The following is a 26,965-nucleotide window of genomic DNA, read 5'->3' as shown; positions in this document are numbered from 1 at the left end:
ATAAAAATGGTTTGTAACAATGCGATTTTGGCTAGTTGTCGTAGAAAAAGCACTTCGCCTATACGCTTTAGGCCCTGCGATTCATCTACACTATTGTAGCACCCCCCTCGCTACACTAGATAATCCTACGGCAGTTATTTTAAGCAACAATAGCAACGAGAAAAGGACAACTCGAATAGAAGCAAAAGAAAAAACCTATTACATTGAAACATAATTACATCGTCTTTTCCTTTAAGCGAACGGTCATCACAATCATTCTAACACAGCCCTTGAACAAATCCTGTAATAACTTATGGATCAATACGGGAGCTATGCCGCACGAGATGTGTCAGACTGACATATAATGCATAATTCAAATGAAAATTTAAACACACAAAGAGATAGAAAGTTGTTATCTCTATAGTTATTTCATAACTTCTGCTGATAGCATGTGCCTGCTTGAATGCTTGGACTATACCTCTTCCAGGCCTGTTAGCAAATAACCTTTTCGTTTATGCGCAATCAAAGGTAGGAGGCTTGCTTGGGGCATCATGACTGTGATGGGCACACATGACAATTGTTTTTGCGTCTATGATTGTCACGACGACGCCCGCTTGTCAATGCGGCGTAACCGACAGCTGCGGATGCCGCAGCCGCATCTAAATTAACGTCATCGGGGTCGTTGCTGCCCACCCTATTTCTTCTTGCCCCTTCGACCTGCTACGAACGTGCTGTTTGATCGGCTGGCAGACAGCGAACGAACTAACCTAATAGAAGGGTAGATCAACGCATTTATCACAGCGTGCGGATAGAACCTGCCGCTGCTGCTGATAGTAATTGTTGATAGACTGAAGTCGTCGGTGGAAATTTGAGTCAAAAAAAAGAACCACCGTTATCATCGCCCCCACGCTTAGAGCCGAAAAGCAGGAATATCTACTGTAGTACAACTTCACTAACGTTGAGGACAACGGCAAAGATAAATGCAACAATAACAAGCACAAAAGTAAAAGATATAGCGAGCAAAAGAACAAACGACAGCAACAAGAAGTCGATCGTCCCTCGTTCATTCGCGAAAAAACGAGAGCTGTTGGCTTTTGTTACCGTGATAATGACAACTGTCGCCGTCGCTACCGCGGCCATGACGTCCGCTGTTGGACGACCACGATGCCCTATTGCAATATTGCTCCTAGCGCATCCTTGCTATGGCCGCCGTTTTCCTATGCGTGTATTGGGGATGCTGTAGCGACCAGCGCGCGCCTTGCTTATGCTACTTGTTGGTGTGACTGACTGGAGATCGACTTACTATAGACTGAAGTAGAAATAATACAAAAAGAAAAAAAATGACGTGGTGACTGTTATCGATAGTTTCAGCCGGAAAGCTACAGCTATCGCAGCAGAACCGCTGTTGCTAGTTCTACTGATGCGCACAAACAGTTTACACAGATAGATAGCCGAAGGAACCTGATTTTTTTTCTTTTTTCATTGGCAACTTCAAGCACGCGATAGATGTACGACAAAAGGGACTTGAGTGGGGCAAACATTGAATTGCTATTCATTGTCGCTAGTGTTGCTGCGCAAACGTTGATCTATGTACGAGCTAGATCGACGGCTATTTTGGGCGTGCACCTATATATCGGAATGCGTTCTATATGTTTACATTAAACTAAAATAGAGTTGCGTACGGGTTATTGAGATTCTTGAGGTGCTTGTTTCTTCAAAATATTGGGGATGGATGATAGAGTAAAATTAAGTCCATGGTCTATGGTTGCGCTTTCAATAGAGCTCTATTCAACACTGGCGATCATGTGCCGTCCGAGATGCGTAGAAACGTATTCTGAGAGCCTCAGATATTTGGTGCCTTTAGAATCCACAGAGAAGCAACGATAAGGAAGAGAAATCGGAAAAATCTGAACGAGTAATAATGCATACCTCTATTTACACGTATGAGCTCAGACAATTGGCAGAATATACCCGCGTAGTATCAGGCAGGCGAAAAGTGAGGTAGAGGAAGACCACGTTTAAGAAAAATTTCTAAAGAACCGCACTCAGTAGGGGAATAGGCTTGCCTCAATTTATCTACGAAGGCTTTATTAAAGAGAATGGATGAATATCAAGCTCGATCATACTTTTGAAGTTCAATACCGATTTAGCCGCAGTAGAGTAGCAGCATAAATGTTCGTTGCATAAACCCTATCACTTCACAGATCGGCGAAATTTAACTTAAGAATGAAAAAAAAATCAATACTAAGCAAATATGAAAACAGTTAAATTTTTCGTACGTTACGGGAAAATTTATTTACAAAATATCTTCAGCATTTTAAAAAAGAATTACAGTTTTTCGCACGTCTCGAAATGGGGTCAGTCTTCCAAGCTAGTCCAACATATATTATCCACGGTCCGACATCGCTTCTGTGGCCAGGTCTTGAATATCTGTTTTCGCAGCAATCCTCTGCTTTTCCCCAATTAAAGTCCCCACGACGACTGCCATATTTATCGAGTTTGATGTCCTCTTTTTCTCGTGATATATTCGTACAAGTTACTGACCGTAACTTTAACATGAAGTCGTTTAACTGTCCGGTATCGTTGACGGGCAGTAAGACAACTCGCAACTTATACTTTCCGTTTGCAAAATGCACATGTGCCTATACGCTCCTCCTCTATACGCCACAAGCACCATCTTGAAAACTTTGAATCTTGCAACGTTCTTTACCACTCATATGTATACAAAGCATAGGGAACTGTCTTCATTATCGAGGAAACGAAAATAGGCCATTTCGTTATTCTTAGGTAAAATTTTCCACTGATTCGCGACTTTTTTTTCGTTAGATTCCCAGGCTCAGTTTTTTCTTTCGTTCGATGAACCACACCAGCAACAATGCAAAATCTAAATAAAAAGATGGCCACAACTCTGAGCACTAATGCCGCTAAAAGAAAGCATAACATTTAAATCCTAGAACTCCTCTATTGCAATAGCTTGAGATAGCTTTCGTCCAATTTCGCAACGTACATACAACAAAATATGTATATGTGGTTGAGATAGTTCATTTTGTATATGTGCTTCTGTATGCTGTTATTCGTGTGTGTTATTGTGCTTTATTATGTGGTCGTAGGCAATCACTATTGAATTGGTGACTCCGCAGGCCCTGTTCGATCGATGCTTGACCCCAATCTTTGCCGGATTTTGATGTGAGTAAGCTTGCTAGACCACTGCCATCATCGATGTCGTTCGTCAGTTGAGTGTAGCTGGAATAAATGTCCGCTGTAGCGCGACAGCAAGCGCTCACCGAGTCTCCGCAAGCTGAAAGCGACAAAGGCGCTGCGTGTGGCATAAGCGATTACGGCAACGAAAAAGAATCAAAATCACGATTAAGGCAGTGCAGTGCTGGCGATGACAATACTGATTGTGATGATAGAGTGAGGGCATTCGAAACGAAGAAATTCACATTAGGACTAAAGGGCAATGAACGAATGTCAGCCAAGCTTTACTTCAGCGCACAAGAAGCAGTACTCAGCAAGTTATGGCCAGGACGTCCTCTCTAAAGAAACTTGTCGTCGTTGCCTTCAGGCGTCATAACGCATCGTAGAAACTGAGGGAGGGGACACTGCACGAACGTTTCGGCAGCACGTCTATATATGCCTGTATCTTTACCTGTAATTTCATTTTACGTAAGGATGCCTTAGCTCTGAATACACGGTCCGTTCGTTACAACATTAGTAGCCATACTAAAATAATCTGCTTTTTGACGAACGAAGAATAGCAATGGGCATGTTATAGAATAAAAAAGAAACATAACACTATAGAAAGAAAACATAGCACTGCAAATCTATGAATGGTATCGACGTGTTTTGGGCCAACCTGAGCAGCCATGACAACGTAAGGGTTCCGACATAAGGCCGAACGTAAATGAGACTTATGTCTAGTTTTGTTTGTCGAAAAGGACCAGCGCTCTCTTCCTCGACGTTCGCAGCCTAAGTACGTTACACCTATAGCTGTAAAAGCTAAACTATGTTGCAGTAGTCGTTGTTTTGTTATTTCAATATGTCCGCAATCAACTTACTTGTGCCGATCATGCGGGAGCGCACGTATTACATTACATGAGCATCGACGGCAAAGCCGCTTCTTGCCGATGCCCGTCGTCAACCACACGTGTCCTGAAAATATGCGATTATATGTAACGCCCCGGTGATCCTTTAGAAGGAAACACCTACACGCCAGGCTACCTACGATAAGTTTATGCGACTATTGCTAGTGTTTAGCAAATACAGTTTAAAGAACGAGGCTGTCTTCCGATTTTATACTAGCAGGGGGTGTAATCGGCAGTTCTGTGTACTTTCTAAGCCGAGGCTGAAAGCTACATGCTGCATATCCATGAAAGTAACCGTAAGCCACTGGCTACCTTTAAAGCAACCGAAAAAAGGCCAAACATTTTATACATGAGCGATTGCTGCTTGTGGTTGCACATCTGTGCCTCGCTTTATAAGGCTTTAAGCGACCAAGCGGCTGACTTGGTAGGCACTCTAGGCCATTGTTGTTTAACACCGCTTTTTGGGATTTTCTGATGATGATTTGGTGATCTTATAAGAGTAGCCAGATGTACTCACGTGCAATATATCCAGCAAATCGTCCAGTAAGTATTTTTTTTAAATATTATTTACGTTTTACTACGAAATGATAAGTACTTTAAATGATCGCAAATACTAAATATACTGAAAAAACTTAAACATAATTTAAATCATCACATGACATGACCCGTTGTAGTTTTTTAGTTTGGCTTAATTTAAAAGTTGCGGTTAAATGGGATGAAATAAGGCGGTGAACTAATTTACAGTAGGTGCCAATTTTGAAGGCCATGTCAGATCAGAACTACTAGTCTTTCGCGCTAAGGGTCCCTCTTCTCCTGAAGTGGCACCCTAATGCTAACTTTGTTTCGGGGCATTGAGCTGCGTACTTCGCCGTGAGCAAGGTAAGTATTACTCTATTCTTTCCTAGAACATGGCTTCAAAGTGGTACTTGAAAAGCGACACATTTTCCATTCGTACTATGTTAGTTGTACTAGATGCTAGATGCATTCAGAACAGAAAAAAACAAAATGGAATACCTTTGTGGTGATGTACGGTTGTACGTGGTATCAATTGTATGCATCTTGTCGTGTTTCTTATAATCGAAGTGACCATAGGCAAGCTAAGAGCTAGTGAGCGGCAGCCTTCGGCAAACGGATATTTTAATGGTAAGCTCTTTCCGGAAGAGGAAGCTTTTTTAATTCTTTTCAAATAGCGACTCAGTTAATCTTTTTTTCACGTATTCGACTAGCAAAACGGGACTTTTCTATGAAAAAAATTGACACTCTTATAACATATTAACTTGACGTTTAGGTAACTCTCTGTTAAAGCTAACTTGTACTTTAATTGTACATTTTATTTCTCCACACACATCGCTAGCCAAATACTCCTCCTAATTAGCAGGAAAAATCTTTCGCTAAAGTGTGTTTAAGAAAGACTGGTATGAATATGGTTGTTTATACACTTAATAAAAGACGACGTTAGATGTTACTACTTTGATAAGATTTTCACCATACCGTATTTGCCCTTGAGCAATGTCATATTTGGCATATGATAGAGAAGGGTCTTATTATATATACAATGAACTTTTATTTCTATCTAATATAATGCGCGTTTTACTTCATACTGACTTGAAAAAAATAATGTTTAGAAATTTCAATTTTGCTAGCTTCGTTTTGTTAACGGATCTGATGGAAGCATGGCCATGTAGAGAACGACGTAAACGATTGGGCGCTGTAAGGGGATCCAGGGTCTAATACCGAAATGACGTTACGGCTGAGGAACAACTTCAAAAAGCTCGTTACTTCACTCCATTTGACAGTATCGCTGTTATACGGATAGTCAGATAACATGCATCGGATATCACCGTCTAATTATTTCAGTTAGCTATATCGCACTTCCTTTCTTGCAAGTTTTCCTTATTAAAATGGCTAAAATTCGTGTACGGCATCTTTCACAGTCGACGCTTCCTGTTCACGAAGGAGCACAGCCAGAAAGTCCCACGATATCTCAGCGTAGCAGAGGTAAAATAAGTCATCGTAGGACATTATTACACTAATATGAATACGATATAGAAGTGCAGATGTACAAAGTCTAAGATCTGACACCCAAACACGTAATTATGTTAGCATCTGAGTTACTCACTCCCACATTCAGCGGAACGCCTTTCTATCGTTCCCGAATGTTTACCCATATCGGTCAGCAGAAGTAAAACTACTCTTTTAATCGAATGTAGTAGTGTAGGTAATCACTGGGCAGAGTAAGGAACAATTGACTAACATTTTACCGTATTTAACGCTTTCGGCATAGTGTAACTCACGTAATTTCAGTGCGTACGAAGTATAATTTCTGGCATCTCGAATGGAACGAGTGTTGACCATGCGTCTCAAATGCTACTTCAAAAAATGGATAGCCGTTTAGGCAGCTATCTTTTATCTCGATTTATATAGGCTACCTATAAACGCTAGGTTTTATCATGGGTGCGTACCAGCCTATTTTAGCTGCTGGTACTTTGTGTCGAGTAGTAACAATTATTTAGTGACGTTTAAAAAGGACGAGATCCACAACGCCAAAACTAGCGTCTCATCTCTTTCTTCAGATACGAAGCGCCTTCAGCAGACTTTACATAACCGACTTCATTGGAAATTTCGTAGCTGATATTCAAATGATGGAAAATGTGAAGGGTGGTTAAAATGAAAAACTCTGACTGAATAAAAGCAGCCGTAACGCTGTTAGGCCTAGGCCGTGGCTTAACGGCTTTTTGGAACGATCGGAATTGTGTACACAAACCTCCACGCGCTCTGTTACATCTGATTAGCATTAATATCGTTGCGATCCCTACCGGCAATGCATTTCAGCCTGGCCTCATCAGGCCACAGTCTGTTCGAAATCGACATTTTCAAAAAACAGAGTTCAGTGGATAGCCAGAATGCACCTACATAGGTACAGTAAAATATTTTAAAATTTCAGTCTCTATATTTCGTGTCCTTAAAAATCAATATTTCACTTTAGGTCTTAATTCTATTTAGATTGGCAGAGTGTTTGGGTTCGGCGGTTACGATAGTGTCGTTGATTGTCAGTACACGTAAGATGTCGATGCTGATATATGGAATAGGACAGTGATGTATTTGTTGTCTCGGCATCATTCTTATTGGGTAATGTTATCTCCGCGGAACAATCCAAGTATGTCAAAGTTCGTCTATCGTTATTGCATTGCGTGCGGCCATTACTGATACCATCAGCATTTCATTTAGTGTCTGCTTGCCACCGCTGAATAAATATCGATTAATTGAGATGTTATTAGAATCGTATTAGTCAACCGTAAGCACAGCCCCGTTGACAGGAACAGAGGCTGCAGAAGCTATGGGTATCATTCTATAACGCCTGCTATAAAAGTATTACGAGTGGTAGCGGTGTTCCGATGGTACCGCATAGCCACGTTCCCACCTTTTCACTTATATAGATGCTGCTCCTGCCACACAAACGACAACTTGCCGATAGACCAACGAGCTAGATATTTGTAAACGCACAACCATTTGAATTTACCGCGCAAACATGATTCACCGACAGGTATATGGCCATAGCCACACTTAAGAGTCCTATGGCTTCGCGCAAAATCGAAACGGCACTATGTCATAAAAGCATAAAGAGTAAACATTGATATTTGTCGACGATTCATTGCCTGTCGAGCTACTAGCGTAATGTAAAAGGTCCTGCTGGTCTCTCGACACGGCCTTAATGGGTCGGACAGTGTAAACCATTACTGTTGCTGGAACCTAGGTGATGTCGGACACAGTGCAGCATAATCATGTTACTTCACGGACAAACATTAACACAATACTGCGTATTTGTTATTATTAGAAAGTTACCTTCCTTCGTTTTTCGCACAAATTTATAACACCCTACCAGGACATTTTGTCGGCAGATATCAAGCCAGTTCAGATTAGGGCACCTCTTCAGTCACTCCAGTAGCTGGTTGGAGAAGCAAGCAAATATATATATGTATGAGAGCGGTAAGAAAGCTAATTTCGAAACAGTCGATCTTTACCAAATAAGTTATTTATTTTTCATCGAATGGCATTTTAAAGACTGCATAATAATATTTTTCTCTTCGTGGCTATTAATGCAACAAAACTTTAAGAGACAACTGCATCCAGTAAGTTAGTGTTCTCAAAGAGATCTGCCCTTTAGCCTGAGAACTTATTTGAGAGTCTTATTAAGTGAAGTGTTTTTAATCTTTTCTTAATTATTAGATCTTTCACACGTTTCTATTCATAATCAATGTTTTCTCTTTCAACTAAAAAATTAGTTCACAGTCCTAATCAATCAAGATTGGCTTGTACGCCCACACAAGGCATTGCTTTATTGCTAGCGACTTCCAGCGAATAGTTAGATTTTGTGTATTTGAATTGCTGGCATGATATTATAAAGCGTGACAGCTTATTCTTCCTATAGAAGCGGACGTGAAAAGGCAAGAAGACACTTATTCGTTACTTACCCATATGGGCTTACTTGTGCGTAGTGTCTGAGTAGATGTCTGTGCTAGACAGCGCGGTGGTGTTTTTACAGGGCCTACCTAAAAAGGCTGTTGCTGGGCAGGCATGGGTGTTGCCGGAATGAGACACTATAGGCTGTAAACGAGATAGGAAGCGTAGAGAAGCCATCTGTTAATGCAACAGACGAACCGAGACAAAAACGACAAGCAGTAAGACGGCAAACAACACGATCAAATATAAACACAAAGATCTAATCAAATATTCACTTAGTTATGTTATCGTATCGAGCTGGGCGTCGATCGATATGGCACAACAGAGAATTAATACCCTGTATATCCCTCGACGATGGCCTTGGATAAACGACTACGCTGAGCGTTCAGTAGATATAATGTTAGCGAAAATAGATGTTGAAAGAAGAGCCCACCGATGATAGACTGATCTATAATATGATCAGTCACGGATCAGCTGTAACACGTACAGAACAAAGTACAGCCGAGAAGATATCCTATAAGTATATTTGTGCATCGATATTTAAACGCTGTAGGTGTGAAAGGAACTGAAACATCTGTTTACCTAACTAGACTAATTCATTTATCGAGCCAGTTTGTTAATTTGTAATCCAGTTTTACATAACATAATCTGGCACTACTTTGGGCTATATCAGGCTTCGACTCTCAGTAAATAAAAAGGTTTAGGGCTTGCTTGTAACCGGTCAAAATGTGGGTTTCTGTTATGAGATGGTAAATGCGCCATAGAATTATACGAAGGCCCTCAGCATGCACCAGCAATGCCCAATCCAGGCCAAATAAAAATAACGCGGATATCTACTTTTGTCTTGAATTCTGTTATAAGAGCTATAATTTAAGAAATATCAGACAATTACATTGCAGATTTAGCTACTGTAATTCATAATCTATATATATAATAGATTTAAACAAGGCGCTAAGCTGCACTTCCCTCGATTGAAGAAATCGATTAGGGTTAGACCTTACTAGCAAACTGTAAACAAGGCCCTATTTGTTACGCAGCGTCACCGCACGTCGTATATCTAGCAGTTTGATGTATATAACCAAGTTATAGATATATATTGAATAGTAAATTAGATATTAGGCGATAGATTTCGATGTATAGTCTTTCTCTTAACTTGGCTCAACGTTACTTTAATACTAATGAACTTAGGTTACGTATTGAAACCTGTACCAGACAGAAGTGTGCAAGATACTATAATTCAACGATGAGTGTTGTTATTTAGCAATTCCAGAAATGTCTGCTTAATCTGAAGTACGACTCATTAGTCTGTCATCTTTTTGTGTCTACTAACTGTATCAACATTTCAAGTCGAAAACTTATTCACTTTGTTTACCTTTCAACACAAAAACAAGCTTAAGATAGGCTAACGACCTATCGATTTGCTGTAAATCACCTATTTTCAGGGGAAAAAAAAGCCGCTTCCCGCTCTAACTAAAGATGCTGGCGTTATTTATATTGAAGTCAAGCGCGGCGTTTCTGGCAATTTGATAACATCTCGATGTCTTCATCATACATGTCAAATCTTCTAATACACGAAGGTGTCGACGTCTCCCGATGCAGTCAGCCACGCAAGGGAATAGCGAACGAGCAAGCTGCCCTGTCTATAGAAGTGCAGGTACATAAACTCGCGACAAAGCCATAAATCAATTACTTCAGATGTGTCTGAATGCGCGTACTCTGCGTCTATTTCAGCTTCGGATCAAACGTTAAACATGATCTTTAACACCATTTTCGAAGTATAAAAAGTTATTTTAATATAGCACAATCGAAAAACTTTTTTTATTTAAAAACATTAGTGATTTACAACATCAGTAGTGGCCCCCTCAAAAAGCGAAATTAAAAAACCGTTTCTAAGATTGTTTGATAAGACAAACGGTAGTAACGCCTGCACGTTTATTATCTCGAAAGACAGTGATAAACACGTGAGTGTTAATACTACGTTGGGAATCAGCAACGCTGGAAAGAATCTGATCTCGAGAAGTGTTTACAAAATCTTTGCGATTATGCAGAATACGCGTTTAGTAAGACAGATGTAACATCCAGAAGTGTTGCCTTCAACTTGGGCAAAAGGAGTGCCAAATAAGTTACAAATGTAACTAAAATAATATTAGTTACCCCTAGAACCTGCACGTTAGACATAGCGTTAATATTGTCTTGTTTTTTTTTTTTGCTTAATTTTGTCACGTTTTCGAGGGGAAATTGAGGTACTGATTCATTCCATTTTGGATCATATTCAAATCGTAGCTGGAGTAAGTTTACGATTGATGTCGATGGAAGAGAAGAATTCAGATCACTAATTACGCCCGTTACCTTGAGTCGTACACGATGGACATCTAATAGGTTCATATAGATATATTGGTTACTTGGTAGTATTGAAGGTAGCTCAACTGCGTTGTTTGGTAAACATCAAACTTCAGTAGACGCCTATATAAATTCGCTCTGATTCAACTCTACATCTCGTAGCTGTCGCGCTCGCGAAATTCGGAAGCCATTGTGTTTTCCTGGGTATATAGATTCCTTCCTAATAAATTTACACGTTGATTAGAAACCGACAGTATTAATTTCCCTTAGCAGCCTTCACTCTGCCAACGGCGACTCTCAGTTTGGAGATGGTAAACGGGTACGCATCAGTGGCGAAACTTGCCATATCTACCGCATGACATAATAAAATATCATTAATACTAGCATTTGTTGCCATCTTTCCGTAGTTCAGTCACGTCTTTTACTACTCTTTTTTTAGGTTGCTTTTTTTCGTTGAGCTGCGTTTTCAGATTAGTCTTCTGTTAGTGCCCGCCCGACAGTCGCGCGTCCTGATGGGAGACGTACGCATACACCGACGTATTATTAACACAAACTGCCGATTGGTTGGTTTGCTAGGTTGGCAGCCGGATGCACTTCACCCTACGGAAAATGTCTTCGCTTCCGTCTCCATTTGCAGTCGAATCTAGTCGTCGCAGTGGTGAGTGAGCGGCCGAACGAGCGCCTTCTCGCTCAAATCTTTCCTGTCTTTACGTAACGAAGAACGGCGACGACTGCTTGCGGGCTGCTAAGGCCTACAGCGGTGTAACTCCAGCATGGAAGTTCCGCTGCTGCTAGAACCACTCTCTCCATTGCTACCTAGTGCCGCTGTCGACGATGCCAAGATTATGGGAGCCACTATAGTTGTCACGCTGCTGCTGCTACTGTTGCACGTTGTTCCTTAAAATCTCTACGGACTCTCGGACTTTGCCCGTTACTCATGTTTACGTAACGTGCTTCAACACAGTTTCTGGCAGCCAGCATCAGAAATTCTGGAAATCGAACAAAACACCAGAGGCGTCCACGGCAACAACGACAATCACAGTTACATAAACCACCGCTGTCAGCGTCGCGCATAGGCGATCAATACAGTAGAAACAATAACGACGACGACAGTCAGCCGGACAAACCCAAATCAGCTGAAGCATTGATAGTCAGTCCTAGCTAGAAGAAGCGTCAACTGAACGACAATTTTCGACAACAAAAACCTGAAAGGCGAAGGTACTTTTTTTTGTTTTTTTTTGTAGTTAAAGCGAGAACGCTTCAGCACAACTGGCAGAGGCAAACATCTTACAGTTCATCTCACATTTATACATACAAAAATAATAACGATAATAACATTAATAATAACAACTTAACGTATATGGTGCATGTGCCAGGCAAACAGAATTGCCAAATGATAGACACAGATTTGCTTTTGTCACTTATATGGTCGTAATAGCTCTCGGCCCATCATGCGCTCTGGGCATATGGCAAACGTTTGCCTCAGACAGAGATATCGCTTTCCAGAATCTCGCTTCGGATACGTTGGATGGTCTAAAAGCTACATTTCGATCCATGCCTTGCTAATAGATATAGATCATGCATATAATAATAATAACTTTTTTTTATTTACTACATAGGTTGTGTAGTACATGTCGTTCTCAAGACTTGAAGCAGCGATTCCTGGTCTCTTTCAGTCACAGGCTTGGCTATCGCATCGACGACTATATAAACACAGGACACGACATATTCGATGGTAAGGACCAATTAAAATCAAATTACCACTTCCTGGAAGAGGCCACCGACAGTTTTGAGCAAAAGCACTTTTTAGCTAAAAAAATATACTTTGCTTGAAATAAAAGTGACTGAGCTTTAATAAATACCACTTGTCTATTTTAAACATGAACTAATCTCTAATAAGACATCTCCGCTATGACCAGACCGTTCTAACAAGTCCAATCTGCACATTCGGTGCTATGACTATTCTAAACGAGATCCCAACGGATGGAGGCTGATCATTGCCTTTGGCAGGACCATATAAAAAAATTATCTTCCGCTTTCAATAAGCAATTTCTTTAAAATTTTTCTAAAATGTATGGGTCACAATACCCAAGGAGTAACAAAGATAGCTTTTCGTGCGTGTCAAAAATAAAATAAAGAATCGATGGCCTATTGGGAAGCCACCCTTTGTCCTGCCCTCTAGAGGCACATTAATTGTCGGATACATGTAATTTATGGCTTCATGAAGTGAATTAGTAGTGGGATACGTTTGCCTACCAGTTACCCTCGTTAGGGCATTAAATTTTCCGTAATTACTAGGACCTATATTGGGGGAATTATCGGGTTGATGTCAAAGTTACCTAATCCTTTGCTCTATAAGGAAGTGATTGAAGCACAGCAAAAAAAAATCTAGCATTGTTATTAAGTAACTAGACTGCGTACTCTTGGTTGCATTGCTAACACTTCCAAAACCTTTTTCGAAACTCGAGAAATGAGGGCTGTTGTCACTGCTTCATTTTCAGTGGGTGGTCCATGGTAGAGTATGCTTTTCTTGTTTACTACCTTACGTCCGTACCCCTTCAACACAGCCATCGAACCCGATTTCTTTTGAGGGTGACGCCGTTTCCTTTCCTGGTGGCAATAGAGACTGAATCGTGCCTCGTCAATGGCGACCGTAAAGACCAAGCGGGTTTTTTGTCGATTAAAATTCCACAGATTGCACGTAAAATACGCCACTTTCATTTTCAACTGGGCTGGAGTCAATTTATGGAACACCTTTTTTTCCCAGTCTCCGCATATTCAGCATTTAGTCTATAATCCTGTAGCATATTAGATGTAAAATGCAAGTGTTGGGCAACATAATCCTTTTTTCGTGGAAGGCTTCCTCGATTCGGCAATGGCGTTCTGTCCTTCTGGTCCACTTCTCGGTCACTTCCCCGGTTGCCCTCAATACTTCAATCTTCGTTCTTGAGACGTTTGCATCATTTACGAAATATGTTTTTCTTTAAGGCCTGGTTGCCTTATGTACTCATAGAATCTTCAATGAATTTTCGTAGCGCTGCAGCCCTTGAGGAACAAAAACGTGACCACTAAGCGCTTATCTCTGAGAGGCAAAAATCGTTTTCGTTTTGAAGTCGTTTCTCCCAGAGTAAACTTGAACCGGATATATTTTTACAATATGTGACTGTCTACAATAAAGAAACTTTAAAGCTGTAAGAAAATGGTCAATGCTCAGCAAGCATAATGATTATGTTTAGGTCGGATTTACCCCTTTGTAACCTAAATCTTGGAAAATTTAACTTGGACAACCTTACTAAGCACGTTAGGGTTATTTTAATTAGCGTTTTTTGAATACAATAATTCACATCCGATCACCAAAGCTAATAGTTATTGTTGATTTGTTTTAACTATTTACATTGCCTAGTAACATGTTGTCATACTAATCGACACGGCTCAAAGCTATCCAAATAGGCGAATTTCGACTTCGAAATCTGAATGGGTACCGTAAAGAAATCCGACCGCCAAACGCCATGTGCGGCTCACGTATTTGCAGACTAGGCTAGCGAATATCCCAGCCGTAATTTCATGAAAGTCAATTCCGCCAGCTCTTGGGATAAACGCCGGAGTCGCCGCTACACAGTCTTGATTTGAATAACAGGACTTTGGCGTCGGTTCACAATGGAAACCCCGTTCGGCCGTTTCTTTAACCACAGGTAACACCTTTCTAACTTCAGCTGTAGTGTAAGATTTCTTTCTTCTAATCCGACGGCTCTTCTTTTAACGATTAACTCTGAAAGGTGAAACGTTATTGGAAGACCGTAAAGTCACGTGTTCGTATGACAGGATTAACGCCATTCAGACAAACGTTTATGCACTATGGTCTATCGATATTTCCCACGTCAAAAACATGCCAATATTGAAGGTGTGAATTGTTGTATTTCTACACAAGGCGTCTATGTATGGCCAGTCGAGACGAGCTGATGGTCAGGTCAGTTAGCAATTCTAATAATCATTCGCGTAGGAAGCTGTTAGGTATAGCGTAGGCCTTTGTGCAGGCTGATTCAGGGCCTAAAAGTATTGACTTTCTTCGAGCTTAAATGTATTCTTGCAATATAGTGATCCCGTTTCGTGTTTGATAACAATGCATTGAGCCGATTTAATTAATACGACCCCAAGCATATTATGAACAACGCGTCTAGGAACTATATTTTAGCCAATAATATAACCATCTAAACCATTGCGGAGATCCTAAACTTAAACAGGCCGAGGATTTCGCAAAGGCATTGAAGTAGCCGCGTAATCAGTCATCTGGCTTAGTATAAGTTAGAGAATAAAGATCTGGTCTTATTTAATTTGATCCAGAATATTTATAATGTGTAGATCAATGTGTATTAAAACTGCAGTGTGATAGGGGCAAAACGTGAATGGTTAATAGAAAGTATGGAAAAGAAACGTTAAACAGACAGCTTGAAGTATCGAAAACACATCTCGTTTTCGAAAGGCATTGCCACTAAGCCTGCGATCTGGGCTGATCGTAACGACTACGACTATAGAAATAATAGGACGGCAAAAACAGAAAAAAAATCCTGCGAAAAATTGTTACAAAAACAATAGGAATATAGGGCGACCAATCACTAATCCAGACGCAGACAAAAAAATAATGATTACTGATTTTTTTCGTTCGCATTCAGCCAGCTAGGTTGCCTGGAGCCATACTCAGTCGCCCAGGTCGTGTGGCAGGCTTATGTTTTTGTTGTCGTTGAGAGCCTGCGACTCATAGCTTCAATTATAGAGCTTGTTGGATTTCTTGTTTTAAGCAATGCATCATCATAAATGCCAATATCGACAGTTGGCTGAGACGACGTTTAACAGAAAACTAAGTCAAATACAGAAATCACTGCGGTACTGAGTTTTATTATTAAGAGTTTCCATTAGAAAATGTTTTCAAGCAGAAATCTAACAATACAGCACAAACTATTCAGAGGCAGAAGAACGATAGAAAGCACTCATGTTAACTTTAATCTATATGTTTGGTTATACCGTGCCTTTAAACCGACGAAGCGAGGATAATTTTCTGTCGGAAGTATTTCGGTTTATGCGTTTTGTGTGTAACAGCTGTATAACCACGCAGAGGGAAGGAAAGCTGCTAAGGCCATACAGGCAGATGTGTATAAGCTTATATATATATTGTCCAACCTTTCAGTTCAAACCCGAATTAATCTGAGAAAAATATCTTTTACATCTTTAGTTTCTTGTATCACAGGCCTGAACAGTGCAAACAGAATAAATCTATTATGATTCAATAAAAAAAGCCAATATATATATATATATATACTGCCTTTTTTTTATTGAATCTATATAATATATATATATTACGTAGATATTGGCGTCTAAAAAAAAGAGATTTCAAGCAAATGTGTTACGGCTATTTTATTTATGATTTAAAGTGACCAAACTATCAAAATGTATATCTCCATAACGAAGCATATTTTGGTATCTTTAGAGATCTATGGGAAAAATCACGGACCAAATTAAAGCGTTCAGGCTACCACACTTTTCATGTCGGTGAAAATACACGCATCTCTGAATGGCTTTGGTGAAGCAACCCAATGGAAAAAAAATAAGAAAAATTGTTTCAGGATATCTGATAAGGGTGACATTTATTTGGGTGCGGAAGTTTATTAACTGGAGCCTGCCTGTGAATTCCCATGAGGTATGACTGTATATGGGTTAGAAGTGAACGATGTCAAATTCCTTTGCGCTCACGGGACAGAAATTTGTTACAATTTGGGTTGCAAGACTTTTTTTGACTGCAAAATATCTTTTGGGGCGGATTTTAATAAGCGGAGCTATACATTTTTTGGGTACTACTGAACGTTTGCTAAGCCATAGAGCAATAAAAGTACTCGGTTCAATTTTCTAGTCAAGCAGAATTTTCTAAAAAAATTAAAGCAAACTGTATTCTATCGAGGTTGCTATATCTAGTTATAATATATTATACATAATCATCCTTGACCAGAAGGAGGTGTCACCGAGATGCCAGGATAGTTACCTTCGCATAGATTTAGGCGATCACCGGATATACAACTGTGACTCTGACCTACACCGTTGACTTCTAACATCTCCGGTCAATAGCATCATGCTCAACAAGAGCTTATACATTTAGCCTTTAGTATTTCCTGAGCAGACCGGACCTATTCAGGCTGTCTCTAGATAAATACCGTAAAATTTCCAAGTTGGTGAAATTGCCGCTCTCGGGAAAGGTCCAAGCAACAGATACCGAAGGCCTGATCCCAAACACAAACCTCCTTACAGCTAGGACAAATTGTGTAGTAGATTAAATGTATTATCCAACGTCATGGTTTCCTAACGTACCTATTTTCGGAGCGCCTAGCCGATCACAGTTCCTGCCAAGTCTGTGCATAACTAAAACTACAAATGGATATAAATAAAAGCCTATAAATAGATCAAACGTTTAATGCAGAGTCTGCGCCTTGACGAACCGTGCGACGGCGACGACGGCTTTCAGAAAACATTTTAGGACAGTATAATCGTATTCGACAGCGGGTGGTGAGACTTCAGCGCGACATTCAATCGCTCCAACTCATGTGTCAAGATCCGGCTACTCACACGAAGAACTGTTTCCGATGGACGCTTATCAAGCAATTTCTCGGCAATGTAGTTAAACAGAAAGATCTTGTGCTGAAGGGGCAACGGATAGGCAGCAATAGGCAGCGGCTTCTATCGCGTTCGCATAGAAGCTGCTGCCTAATACGCATGAACCGCGAGACTCCACAGAAACGCCAAATAATGCTCCTGGATCTCCGTTGTGTGTCTTTTTTCCGAAAGGGCAGACGTAGAGGAATTTCTGGGGGTTATAGTTGATGAGACTGGCACACTACAGGACGAACGCCTCGGTTGCTAGGCCCTGAGCTATAGTAGGCAATTGACTTTTCACTAAAAATAATGGCGAAATGGACTATATTAATCAGCGCTATTTCGGGCAAGTATGAATCACAACGTAACCGGTTGCTATTTGTATAGAGAAACTGAAAGTACTTACTTACCTTGGAGTGTAGCTTGGTCTGCATAACGGGTATTCGGGTCTACTTTGAAAAACTTGACGCACATAGTTGCAGTTGTCGCTCTTTTTTCGAATAAAATATAATACCTGGTTTTGCCAAAATTTGGTTTATTCAAAGGCCGATTTCCTACCGTTTAGTAAGATTTTGTAGGGACTCGTGGTAAACTATGATCTTTGACCCAGCTAACTTGACACCGAACAGTTATGACACATCTTCTTTAAAACCCAGATCATAGCTAATCTTCAATAATTTTCCCTTAGTTTACTTGAATCATCGACTTGCTTACGCAAATACATGTAACTACTATTTCTAGACATTTTTTTTTTTAAAAATTAACAAACTGCTGTAAGCCCATACTAAATCATGAAGTGTAATCGGCTCCTTAGGCAACAATTGCGTTAAGTATATAGAGGCCCAACATCTCTGGGATGCTACAAGCTATTCTGTTGATTAAAGATTCGAACAACAACACGCACCGATTGGATGTCATCTTGCACAGTGTATTGGAATAATTTCCTGCAGTATCGGCCTACACGATAACGGAGCTCAACAGCGCCATGATCTACCGAGAAATTTCTACATTTGTCATGTGCTCTGCAATGTTTTCCTATCAAGGCTGACTTCACCTGCTGTAGACTGTAGGATTTAACGTATGTGTGTGGATACGGATGACATTACCAGACATTAACGTAACCCTCTAACGTGACAGGTCTATTGCAACGTATACTATGGGCGCTGTACTTACTTATTACGTATGCGTGAAATACGGTGACTATAGCAGAAGCAAACGGTGTTGCCTTCTAATCTATCACTGTCATCGGCAGCCTGCCATTGATACGAGTACTAGTCGATAATGTCCGTTATAAGGTAGATCGTGCACGCCACGAGATAACTTAAGGTGTACCCAGCTATGGCCAGTTAGGGCCGAAATGTTGGATACTGCAGGCACTCTTTGTCAGTCAGACCACCAACTAGTAAGGTTAACAGAAGTGGCAACGAAATGATTTTTCTTTTAGTTCGCTTTTTTCCTTGGCAAATTGTGTTAGTTAGCGCCTCTTGATGCCGCCAGAACTGAAGTACATTATCTATAACGAACAGAATAGACATCGATCATATTATCGTTTCTGAAACACTTTTTTATATTGACATGACAACACCGCTACCATTGTTATTACCTTGTGCATTGAATGTGAAGTGCCAGAAATCTCAATCAACAACTTCGGCTATATTGAATTGATGAATTGGACAAAGCATATTGGAGCCGTTTCGCAATGTACTATCAATTCATCAGTGGCCCCTTGAAATATATCTTCCTGTTTTCTAGGTAAATGCAGCCTGGTAAATGCAGGCAGATGGCATTATCTTATGACAAAATGCCTACATACTGTTATGTGGACTATATATTACTGCAAAAAAATAGCTATGAAAAGTCATTCGTTGTCTGGAGCTGTTACAGCCCCTGTAGCTAAAGAAAAAATCTTATTCAAAAAACGACTTTATGGGAATTTTTTTGTAATTTCTGGCTCGGTAGATGGGGTGCAGTTGATTGTTGATATTGCTAATTTGACTTGTGTAAAGTGATCCGTTTTCTTTGAAATTTATTATTACAATGAAATTTGTTTGTTGTAGATCAAAACTATTCATTCCGTAAATACACATTGATCCTATTACTTACTACTAGCACATTGACCCGATTACTATTTTTATGTCCGTATAAATAAAGATAAATGAGGATAAATAAGAGAAAAAATCCGTGATACTTTAGTCACAGCGAGCCTTGAACCTTTTTCCGACAGAGGTTTCGTTGTCCAGGCCGGAATATGTATGCCTCACTGACAGGTAGCACACTAAATACCTAGGCATTTTAAATCTTCTGTTTTGAACCCCCCGCCCAACACGATTTAAAGTCTCTCTCCAAGTACTATTTACGGCCGGCTCCCACTCAAATCAGCATGAACCGCTTGGATTCGGCGATACGTACTACTTTTTTCAAAAGGCAAACTTATCCAGAAATAGATACCATGTCATACAGTTTTTGTCAAGAAGCTTGATACGAAACCATCGAAACGACTTGCGTTGCTGATGATATTATGACTTCAGACTTTGTGGCAATTGTTGGTGGCGGACGAGGATGATCAGCAGTACAACTTCTATATGTTGGGTTTTAAGTCGACCTGATATCATGTCCCTTTGTGGCGCATGTTTATTTACGCAGTTATTGTGATAACTATAGATGGCAAACTCGATGGGTTATTTTTTTTTATTACGAAGAACTTAAGCGCTGGTAGGCTGCTTAATCTGTTTTGATTTCAGTCAATAGATCAATAATTTAGAGAGATTGTTTCAGTAGCGTGCGGTATAAGATTCGATGAGAGGAAATCTGCGTTTACCAGGTTTGTGTATGAAAAGTATATCTCGTTCCATTTACAAATGAACACGATAACCAGCTTATTCCCTTTTATTAAACTGATAGTCAAGTGTAGAGGTTCAGCGGAACTCTATAGGTCCAGATACGAAGGTTACAATGATTACTGCACCTTTAGAACGTCATGACCTTAAAAATCATCCTTTATGAGCGTTTGGAAAGTTTCCTTAATAATCAAAGAGAAAATACTTTTGAAAATTTATGCCTATCTCTGCTGATGTGTGCGCAAATGCTTTTTACCATCTCTACAATTTTGAGTTCAGTCCTGATAACGCTGTTGATCAGTGGTCAGTTACGAAGTGGTAACATGGCAGCGTTAGTGCCGTCAGTTACTTAGTTGAAAATGAAAGGTTAGAGTATTTTGAATAAATAAATAAATAAATAAATGCAGGCCCTTCTAATTCATTGACCAGTGGATAATCACTGGATGGAAGAGCTAATAATAATCAAGGTACCGAGCAGGCCAAGCTCATTCATAGGGGAAAGTGTGACTAAAAATAGACGGGGAGATAAGCAACCCGCAAGATGGCTTAAATCGTCAATAATTAAAATAGATAGCAAATAAAATAGTAATACATTTTTAATATTTAAGAAAAAAAAAGTAAACACAGCCGAGCTACATAAACACAACTGACAAGCTACTTAGTTCGTTCAATTGCGATTTGATCGTGTTGAATGATGACCACACTTTTTAATATCAAAGCCATTTTTTGTACATGACCAAATATCAATCGATTGTCGGCCACATTTGGTTTTTTACAAGCCTCTCTGTGCCGTTGCCCGGCCACTGCAATATAGCTCTATATAGTTATACACTACAATATCATTCTAACTAATTGTGGAATATCCACCGAATTTTTATTCATTTACGTGGCCTATTTTGTAACATTCGTATCACCTGAAGAAGTCATCGAATTCATTTTACGGTCAATTTCGCTCAGCAGGAAAAAGATTCAAGCCAAATCAAGACGCTGCATGTAGGCCCAATGTCGACATTAATTTACTTATTTAAGGTGTAATAGGCTTCTGTCCATCTTCAAAAAATTCGTCCTAGTCAGTTCGTAAAATTCGACTCTACCATAAACGTTATTGTCTGGTAGAAAAGTATTTAAGTCTGCCCTATCCCGCTTAGAAAGGCATTACTGTGAATCTTGTAAAAGGAAGAGATTATCAGCTGTACATTGCGGAAGACTGTATCAGCTCTTGTCAAAACAGAAGTTAGTTGGGCTTTATCGCAACATAGCCGTTTTCATATGAACGAAACTAAGCTAGCGAAAACCATTCCTGGCACACCAAACGTATATCAGTTAGAACACTGGGCATCTGCTCGATAGACTCGAAACACGTTTTCCTGTATCCCGGAAACCGATGGAAACAGTCGCATAGCAACACCAACTGCAATAAAATCAACGATCCAAAACGGATGTGTGTGTTAACGGCTGCAGTTCAAGACTCGTGTCTCTGGCGAAGGCATTGCCCTTTCAGAAGTTCACTCACTTTTCATCGCCGCTCAGCTATCGACGAAAGACGATCGTGAACAGTCGTCTAGCTGCTGGCATTAACATGACTACCGGAGAAAGGCAAACCCAGCAATCGATCGGATGAAAGCACAATACACACCCCGCCTAACATCGATCGGACACTCTACTCTACCCGAGCGGTTCTGTTAGTGCGGCCGTTGCCAACGCTGGTGCTATTTCTGTTACTGGTCACAGAGCTAGACCGCTGCTGGGTTTGTCTACCCCGGCCAAAGATGGCCACTCACGAATTCTCTGTCGAGTCACTACGGGAAGACGCCATGTGAGCTCGTAGTCAACACCCATGCTGGGCATCGCAACCAGCCCGTCACTGGCTGAAGTACTCCGGCCAAAGACCTCCACTCGTTTTAAATCGCGTCGTATTGCGCGGCGACTCCATATGTATAATAGGTTGCGGTACGGCACAGCACGTTTATACACTGCTGCTGCTGCAGTGGTCTTCAGTCCCAGCGTGATATTCGGTCCGGTAAATGCAACAACCATTTGAAGCTGATTGTTATTTCAACTCGTTCGGTGTAATTCACGAGAAGGCAATGGATGCCACCGTCGTGAATTTGCGGCTCCTACCTTCGCTCTTTTTGATGGCGAGTTCTGGCTCCACTTCGCAATCAGTAGCGTAGCTGGCTTTGCTTGCTTGCTTGCTTGCCAACGATACGCCGTAGGGTTCGCAAGCAATTTGCATCCTCTCTCGCGTTCTTTCTTTCTTTCGTCAGCTCTGGACGGCTTGCCGTAACGTCAACGCGGTAACTTCGACAAAATATGTATGCAGCTCTATTGATGCTTAGCGTACCTTTTGCGCTTGTACACTGTACATCGACATCAATGCTCGCTTGCGTCGTAAACCACTTACATATCGTAGCAGCGATAGCCGCAGCAGCAGCAGCGGTGCTAGGGCATTGGCTAGCGCGTACGACGTCAGCCCTCGATATCGATCGATTCTTGCTTGATATTGTAAGATTTGATAAGCCTGACAGTCGTCAAAGGGCAACGTCCTTTGGAAGGACGTTGCCTTGTCATTCAAATCTACAGCCAGCACATGATTCGACCGGTCTGGTTACCGGCAGAAGGCTGTGTAGCTATAATTCGTCGTACACAGTGATAACGTAGCCGACAACAACAACATCTAAATAGCAGAAGTCACGTGAGCAGGTCAGACTAAAAAGCACAACAAATTTCGAATTATTCCCTGCGTTCTGCATTTACTAATATGCAAATAGTCCTTCCTGTTGATGCTGCTACGACACTCACATTGTTGATAGACAGATGACAATAGGACGTTTCGCCGTTTTCGTATTTAGACAACTTTAACACGTCATTTCCCACTAGATGCAATTTCCAAATTCAATTCAGGATGTGGCCACATAAATTGGTCTAATATGCACCGGTGGATAATGAAATTTTATACATAGTTGTTTAATTATCCAATTTAAGTCATCAAGGTCCCTGTGGTGGTGGTGCAGCATGACGTGTTTGCCTATTAAGTTATAAACAAGCTGATTTCGAAGTTGGCGTAGACACACTTCCCTTCGTCCTAAAGCCCAGCCGTTTAGTACAGTAAAGGCCACAAACAGTTATTCGTTGTTAAAATTATTGAAACATTTAAGAATATTGTTTTTCAATAAACGTGGGAGATTAAACCGATCGAGGTAGTTTTATAATAGTATAATATTAACAGCGAAAAAAAAACGACGTGAATTAGTCTCGCCTTTGCCTAAACCTGTAACTTATTGTCTGGTACCAGGTTTACGCTACCGTGTATCTATTTAGATTTATTTAGTATTTGCTAGATATAAACAAGAACTATATAAGTGGCACAAAGGGATGGTCTGTTGTTACGAGCGAATGGAGCGAATTTTCATAGGGCTTTGTCTTTTAAAATAGCCATCTTCCAGCACAACAAAACAAGGCGTTTCCGAGCCTAACCATTTTTAAGGAGGTTTAGGGTTGATTCATTATACAAACCTGACTACGGTAAAGTAGTGTGGCACTCTTGTACACTAAACCTTGAGCTCTGTACTTTTACGCTTCGATCCGAAGCTGGTTCCTACATATCTTGACAATCGAGCTTCGAACCTAGACCATTTTACCTGGCCCCGAGTTTAGCAGGCAAATTCGTTAGCAGTATACTGCGGCACGGACGAACTAGAAACACGACTCATGTCTACCCGATGGACACTACGCTTGAATGACGTAAGTATTCTAACTTTTAACAACGGCTTGCACGTTATCACACTTAATATGATATCAGCTATAAAATATTAACTTACAATGCTCAAAAGTCGACTATGGGGTGAAAACTAACACCGAAATATAGAGAAAGGATCATGGCCAAAGTGTTTCCTAAACTCAATTTAATTACAAAATATTATCTACTACATAAGGTCAGTTTTTCCCGGCCAATTTTTAAACATTTACATTTAGAAACATCTTTATGACCATATTCATAATGATGCTTTAGTGCACACGCACATAACTTATTGAAACGTAATAGTTTTAAGGCTTAAAAATTGCTTTTTTTTGCTTTCTTTATTACTTTTTGTCGTTCTTAAAGAATATTTCGGCAGCAAATATATGCATTGTAATAAAGAACATTGTTCGGTTACCCGCGTCTTACACAAATTGTAGTATCTTGACGTTCGTCGATATTTTTTGCCTGTACTAATTATTACTTACAGGTAGTCAAATATGTGTTATGGCACGAAGTTAAATCTTGCAACGAACTACAGTTCTCATCCTATTTATTTTACCAGTCCCTCAAAAACTTAAATAATGGGAAAACAACTTGTATGTAGAAGGATTTCCATTCTTTTTTTTAAAGTACGCAGTGTAAATACATACGCTTGTGGTTTAGGTTCGAATCCGGGCGTAGTCAGACACACGGTTTGTTTCGTGAAGCCTTCTATGTGTCTGATGGAATACGTACCGACGACACCATACGTAAAACTCGAAACACAAACACTTTTTAAGGAAGGAGTTATGCTGATATACGCTGTCTTGTTTACATACATACATACAACATTAATGTGATACATTTAAATAAAACGTATCACATTAATGTTTCCTAACTATGCAATCGTTCGGTTTCTTCCCTGATCAATTTTCATTTGCTAGCTTTCTTGTATGTAAAACACGACTCATATTATAATTGATAATATACACAACGAAATGCACTAGACCGTGACCAATGAATCCGGTTGACTTTGAAATCGAAGAACTTTTCAACTACGCACCGCTGGCAAACGAAATCAATAGATACTTCAGTTTTTTTAAACCATGTGAGTGAAAGCCGGTTGAGTTTAGTCCACGAGCAACGAGCTCAGAAGAGGAAAAGTTTTCAAAATCTAGGTGCAGTACTCACGTTTCTGTTCCTCGAAGGCCATAGTGCTGCGGAAACCCATCGAAGAACGGTCAAAGCATTAGGCAACAAAACCTTACAAACAAAAACGTACATAATTAATTCAAACGTTTCAAGATCACGTATTGAAGCATTTCGGACAAGCCAAAACATGACCAGATGTCGGCGCCTGAAGAACAGGAAGGTAGTATTGAAATCGAAAGCAGCACTTGGAGTGCAAGGCTCCGTTGGCTAAAACCGGCATTTCACAAACTATATGACAATAATTATAATTCAAATAGCGAAAATGGAGAAACTGAGTGAAAAATGGGTCCCTCGCTAGTTGGCTCCAGGTAGGCTGGAGATGTGTGCAATGTTTTTCACGCGCAATTGCAGAAATGTAATCAACAAAAGACCCACCGATTCTATACAGCTACCATAGACGAGGCAAGGATCAATTTCTACTGCCAGTTGGAGAGGGACGATGGCATCGTTTTGGAGAGAAATGAGTTCGGTGACGTAAGGTGATGGTAGCATTTACAAAGCACATAAAGGACCTCTGCTACGATGAAGTATTCGCAGCAAATGAAACAGTAAATGCAGCCCGGTATATTGGTTTCCAAAGATCGTTGGCTTGATGACAACGTCAAATCTCATTGCTATGTCTCAGTTACTTCCCGGATTGAGCAAAGGGGTAGCCAAAGTTGGCTTTAATTTTCCCTGTCTAAGTTTGTGTGATTATGGGACTTCAAAGCCAGCTGGTGAATAAGCGTATTCCTTTATCAATCCACTTAGAGGAATCATAGATATCATAAAAAAATTTCATATGGGAACGCAAATAGTAGATATATGGCCGTCCAGAAGCTGCCAGAGCATCGAGACAAGCATGTAAAGAATGAAGAAGAATACGTCTAGTACATTATAGATCATCATTCTAGTCCACATTATTAAAAGTTATTCCATTTCAAAGTCCGCCGGGTTCGATAATAACAGCCCAATATCAGAAAAACAGCTATTTACGCTGCCTTGAAGTTCAAATACGAACGCATCCAGCAGTTTTTATATGATCATACGTATTGTTCAATATATGTCGAGAGAACAGATGTAACTTGCGTGAGTTCAGCTTCTGAGCACTCAGTTCTCTACACCTGAACTCGCTTGAGTCATCACAGCAGACATCAACAACTGTCGTCTTCTTAAATTCCTCGTGTCGACTTATAACGCTGACATTTAACTAAAGAGCATAATAAACAACTGAATTTTAACACTGCCATTGACTTATATGGCGTACTCATGTTTCCAATATGGCGCTTTTAACGATACTCGAAGCAAATAAAAAGAAGCCCAAGTAGCAAAATCATAGGCTACTCATGTTATGCCGCTACGAAAAGTTACTCTATACAAACAGGACTCTAGGATAAAATACCTCTGTCTTTGCCTCCTGAACTATACCCTACACAGGTTGGCATAAAAATGCGCTTCTTTGAAGATACATATACCATTAATCATACACAGAACCTACATGAAAGCAGCGCGACATTGGGAGAGGAGTTTACACCACTTACATGCAACTGGATAGTACTGGAAACTTACAGATATTTTTAGTCAAAACGAAAAAATAAATATTATATAGCTTTTTTTTTTTACCTCGTCAGGTCAACAGGAACGCTTTTACCCTACTTGCTACTTTTGGGTCCGTCATCTCTCCCAGAGGAACATATTCAGCTCATGCTGTATGT

At 40.3% G+C, this 26,965-nt stretch overlaps 2 long non-coding RNA genes across 14 annotated transcripts; one reads left to right on the top strand and one right to left on the bottom strand.

Moving 5' to 3' along the window:
- Nucleotides 1-2,232: 2,232 nt before the first annotated feature.
- LOC111243514 (uncharacterized) lies at nucleotides 2,233-25,631 on the bottom strand. 9 transcript variants are annotated; one of them, XR_015327662.1, is made up of 6 exons: nucleotides 25,251-25,631; nucleotides 24,731-24,850; nucleotides 8,862-8,999; nucleotides 8,537-8,669; nucleotides 4,038-4,131; nucleotides 2,233-3,628 (listed from the first exon to the last, which is right to left on the bottom strand). It is a non-coding gene; the product is annotated as an uncharacterized LOC111243514 (long non-coding RNA). The 9 variants fall into 9 exon arrangements; XR_015327661.1 differs by lacking the exons at nucleotides 24,731-24,850; nucleotides 25,251-25,631 and adding exons at nucleotides 9,898-21,749; nucleotides 21,852-24,721; XR_015327665.1 differs by lacking the exon at nucleotides 8,862-8,999 and having other exon boundaries at nucleotides 25,251-25,628.
- On the top strand, nucleotides 4,051-12,744 carry LOC111243480 (uncharacterized). Of its 5 annotated transcripts, none has more exons than XR_015327670.1 (6): nucleotides 4,051-4,607; nucleotides 5,148-5,207; nucleotides 5,999-6,062; nucleotides 9,968-10,179; nucleotides 11,305-12,083; nucleotides 12,485-12,744. It is a non-coding gene; the product is annotated as an uncharacterized LOC111243480 (long non-coding RNA). The 5 variants fall into 5 exon arrangements; XR_015327669.1 differs by having other exon boundaries at nucleotides 4,051-4,943; XR_015327668.1 differs by having other exon boundaries at nucleotides 4,054-5,207; nucleotides 11,336-12,083.
- Nucleotides 25,632-26,965: the final 1,334 nt, after the last annotated feature.

This window comes from Varroa destructor, unplaced genomic scaffold (assembly GCF_002443255.2).
Source record: "Varroa destructor unplaced genomic scaffold, Vdes_3.0 BEIS01000001.1, whole genome shotgun sequence".
Taxonomy (NCBI): domain Eukaryota; kingdom Metazoa; phylum Arthropoda; class Arachnida; order Mesostigmata; family Varroidae; genus Varroa; species Varroa destructor.
Note: the sequence above shows the minus strand (reverse complement) of the source record. Positions and strands in the feature narration are given on the sequence as shown.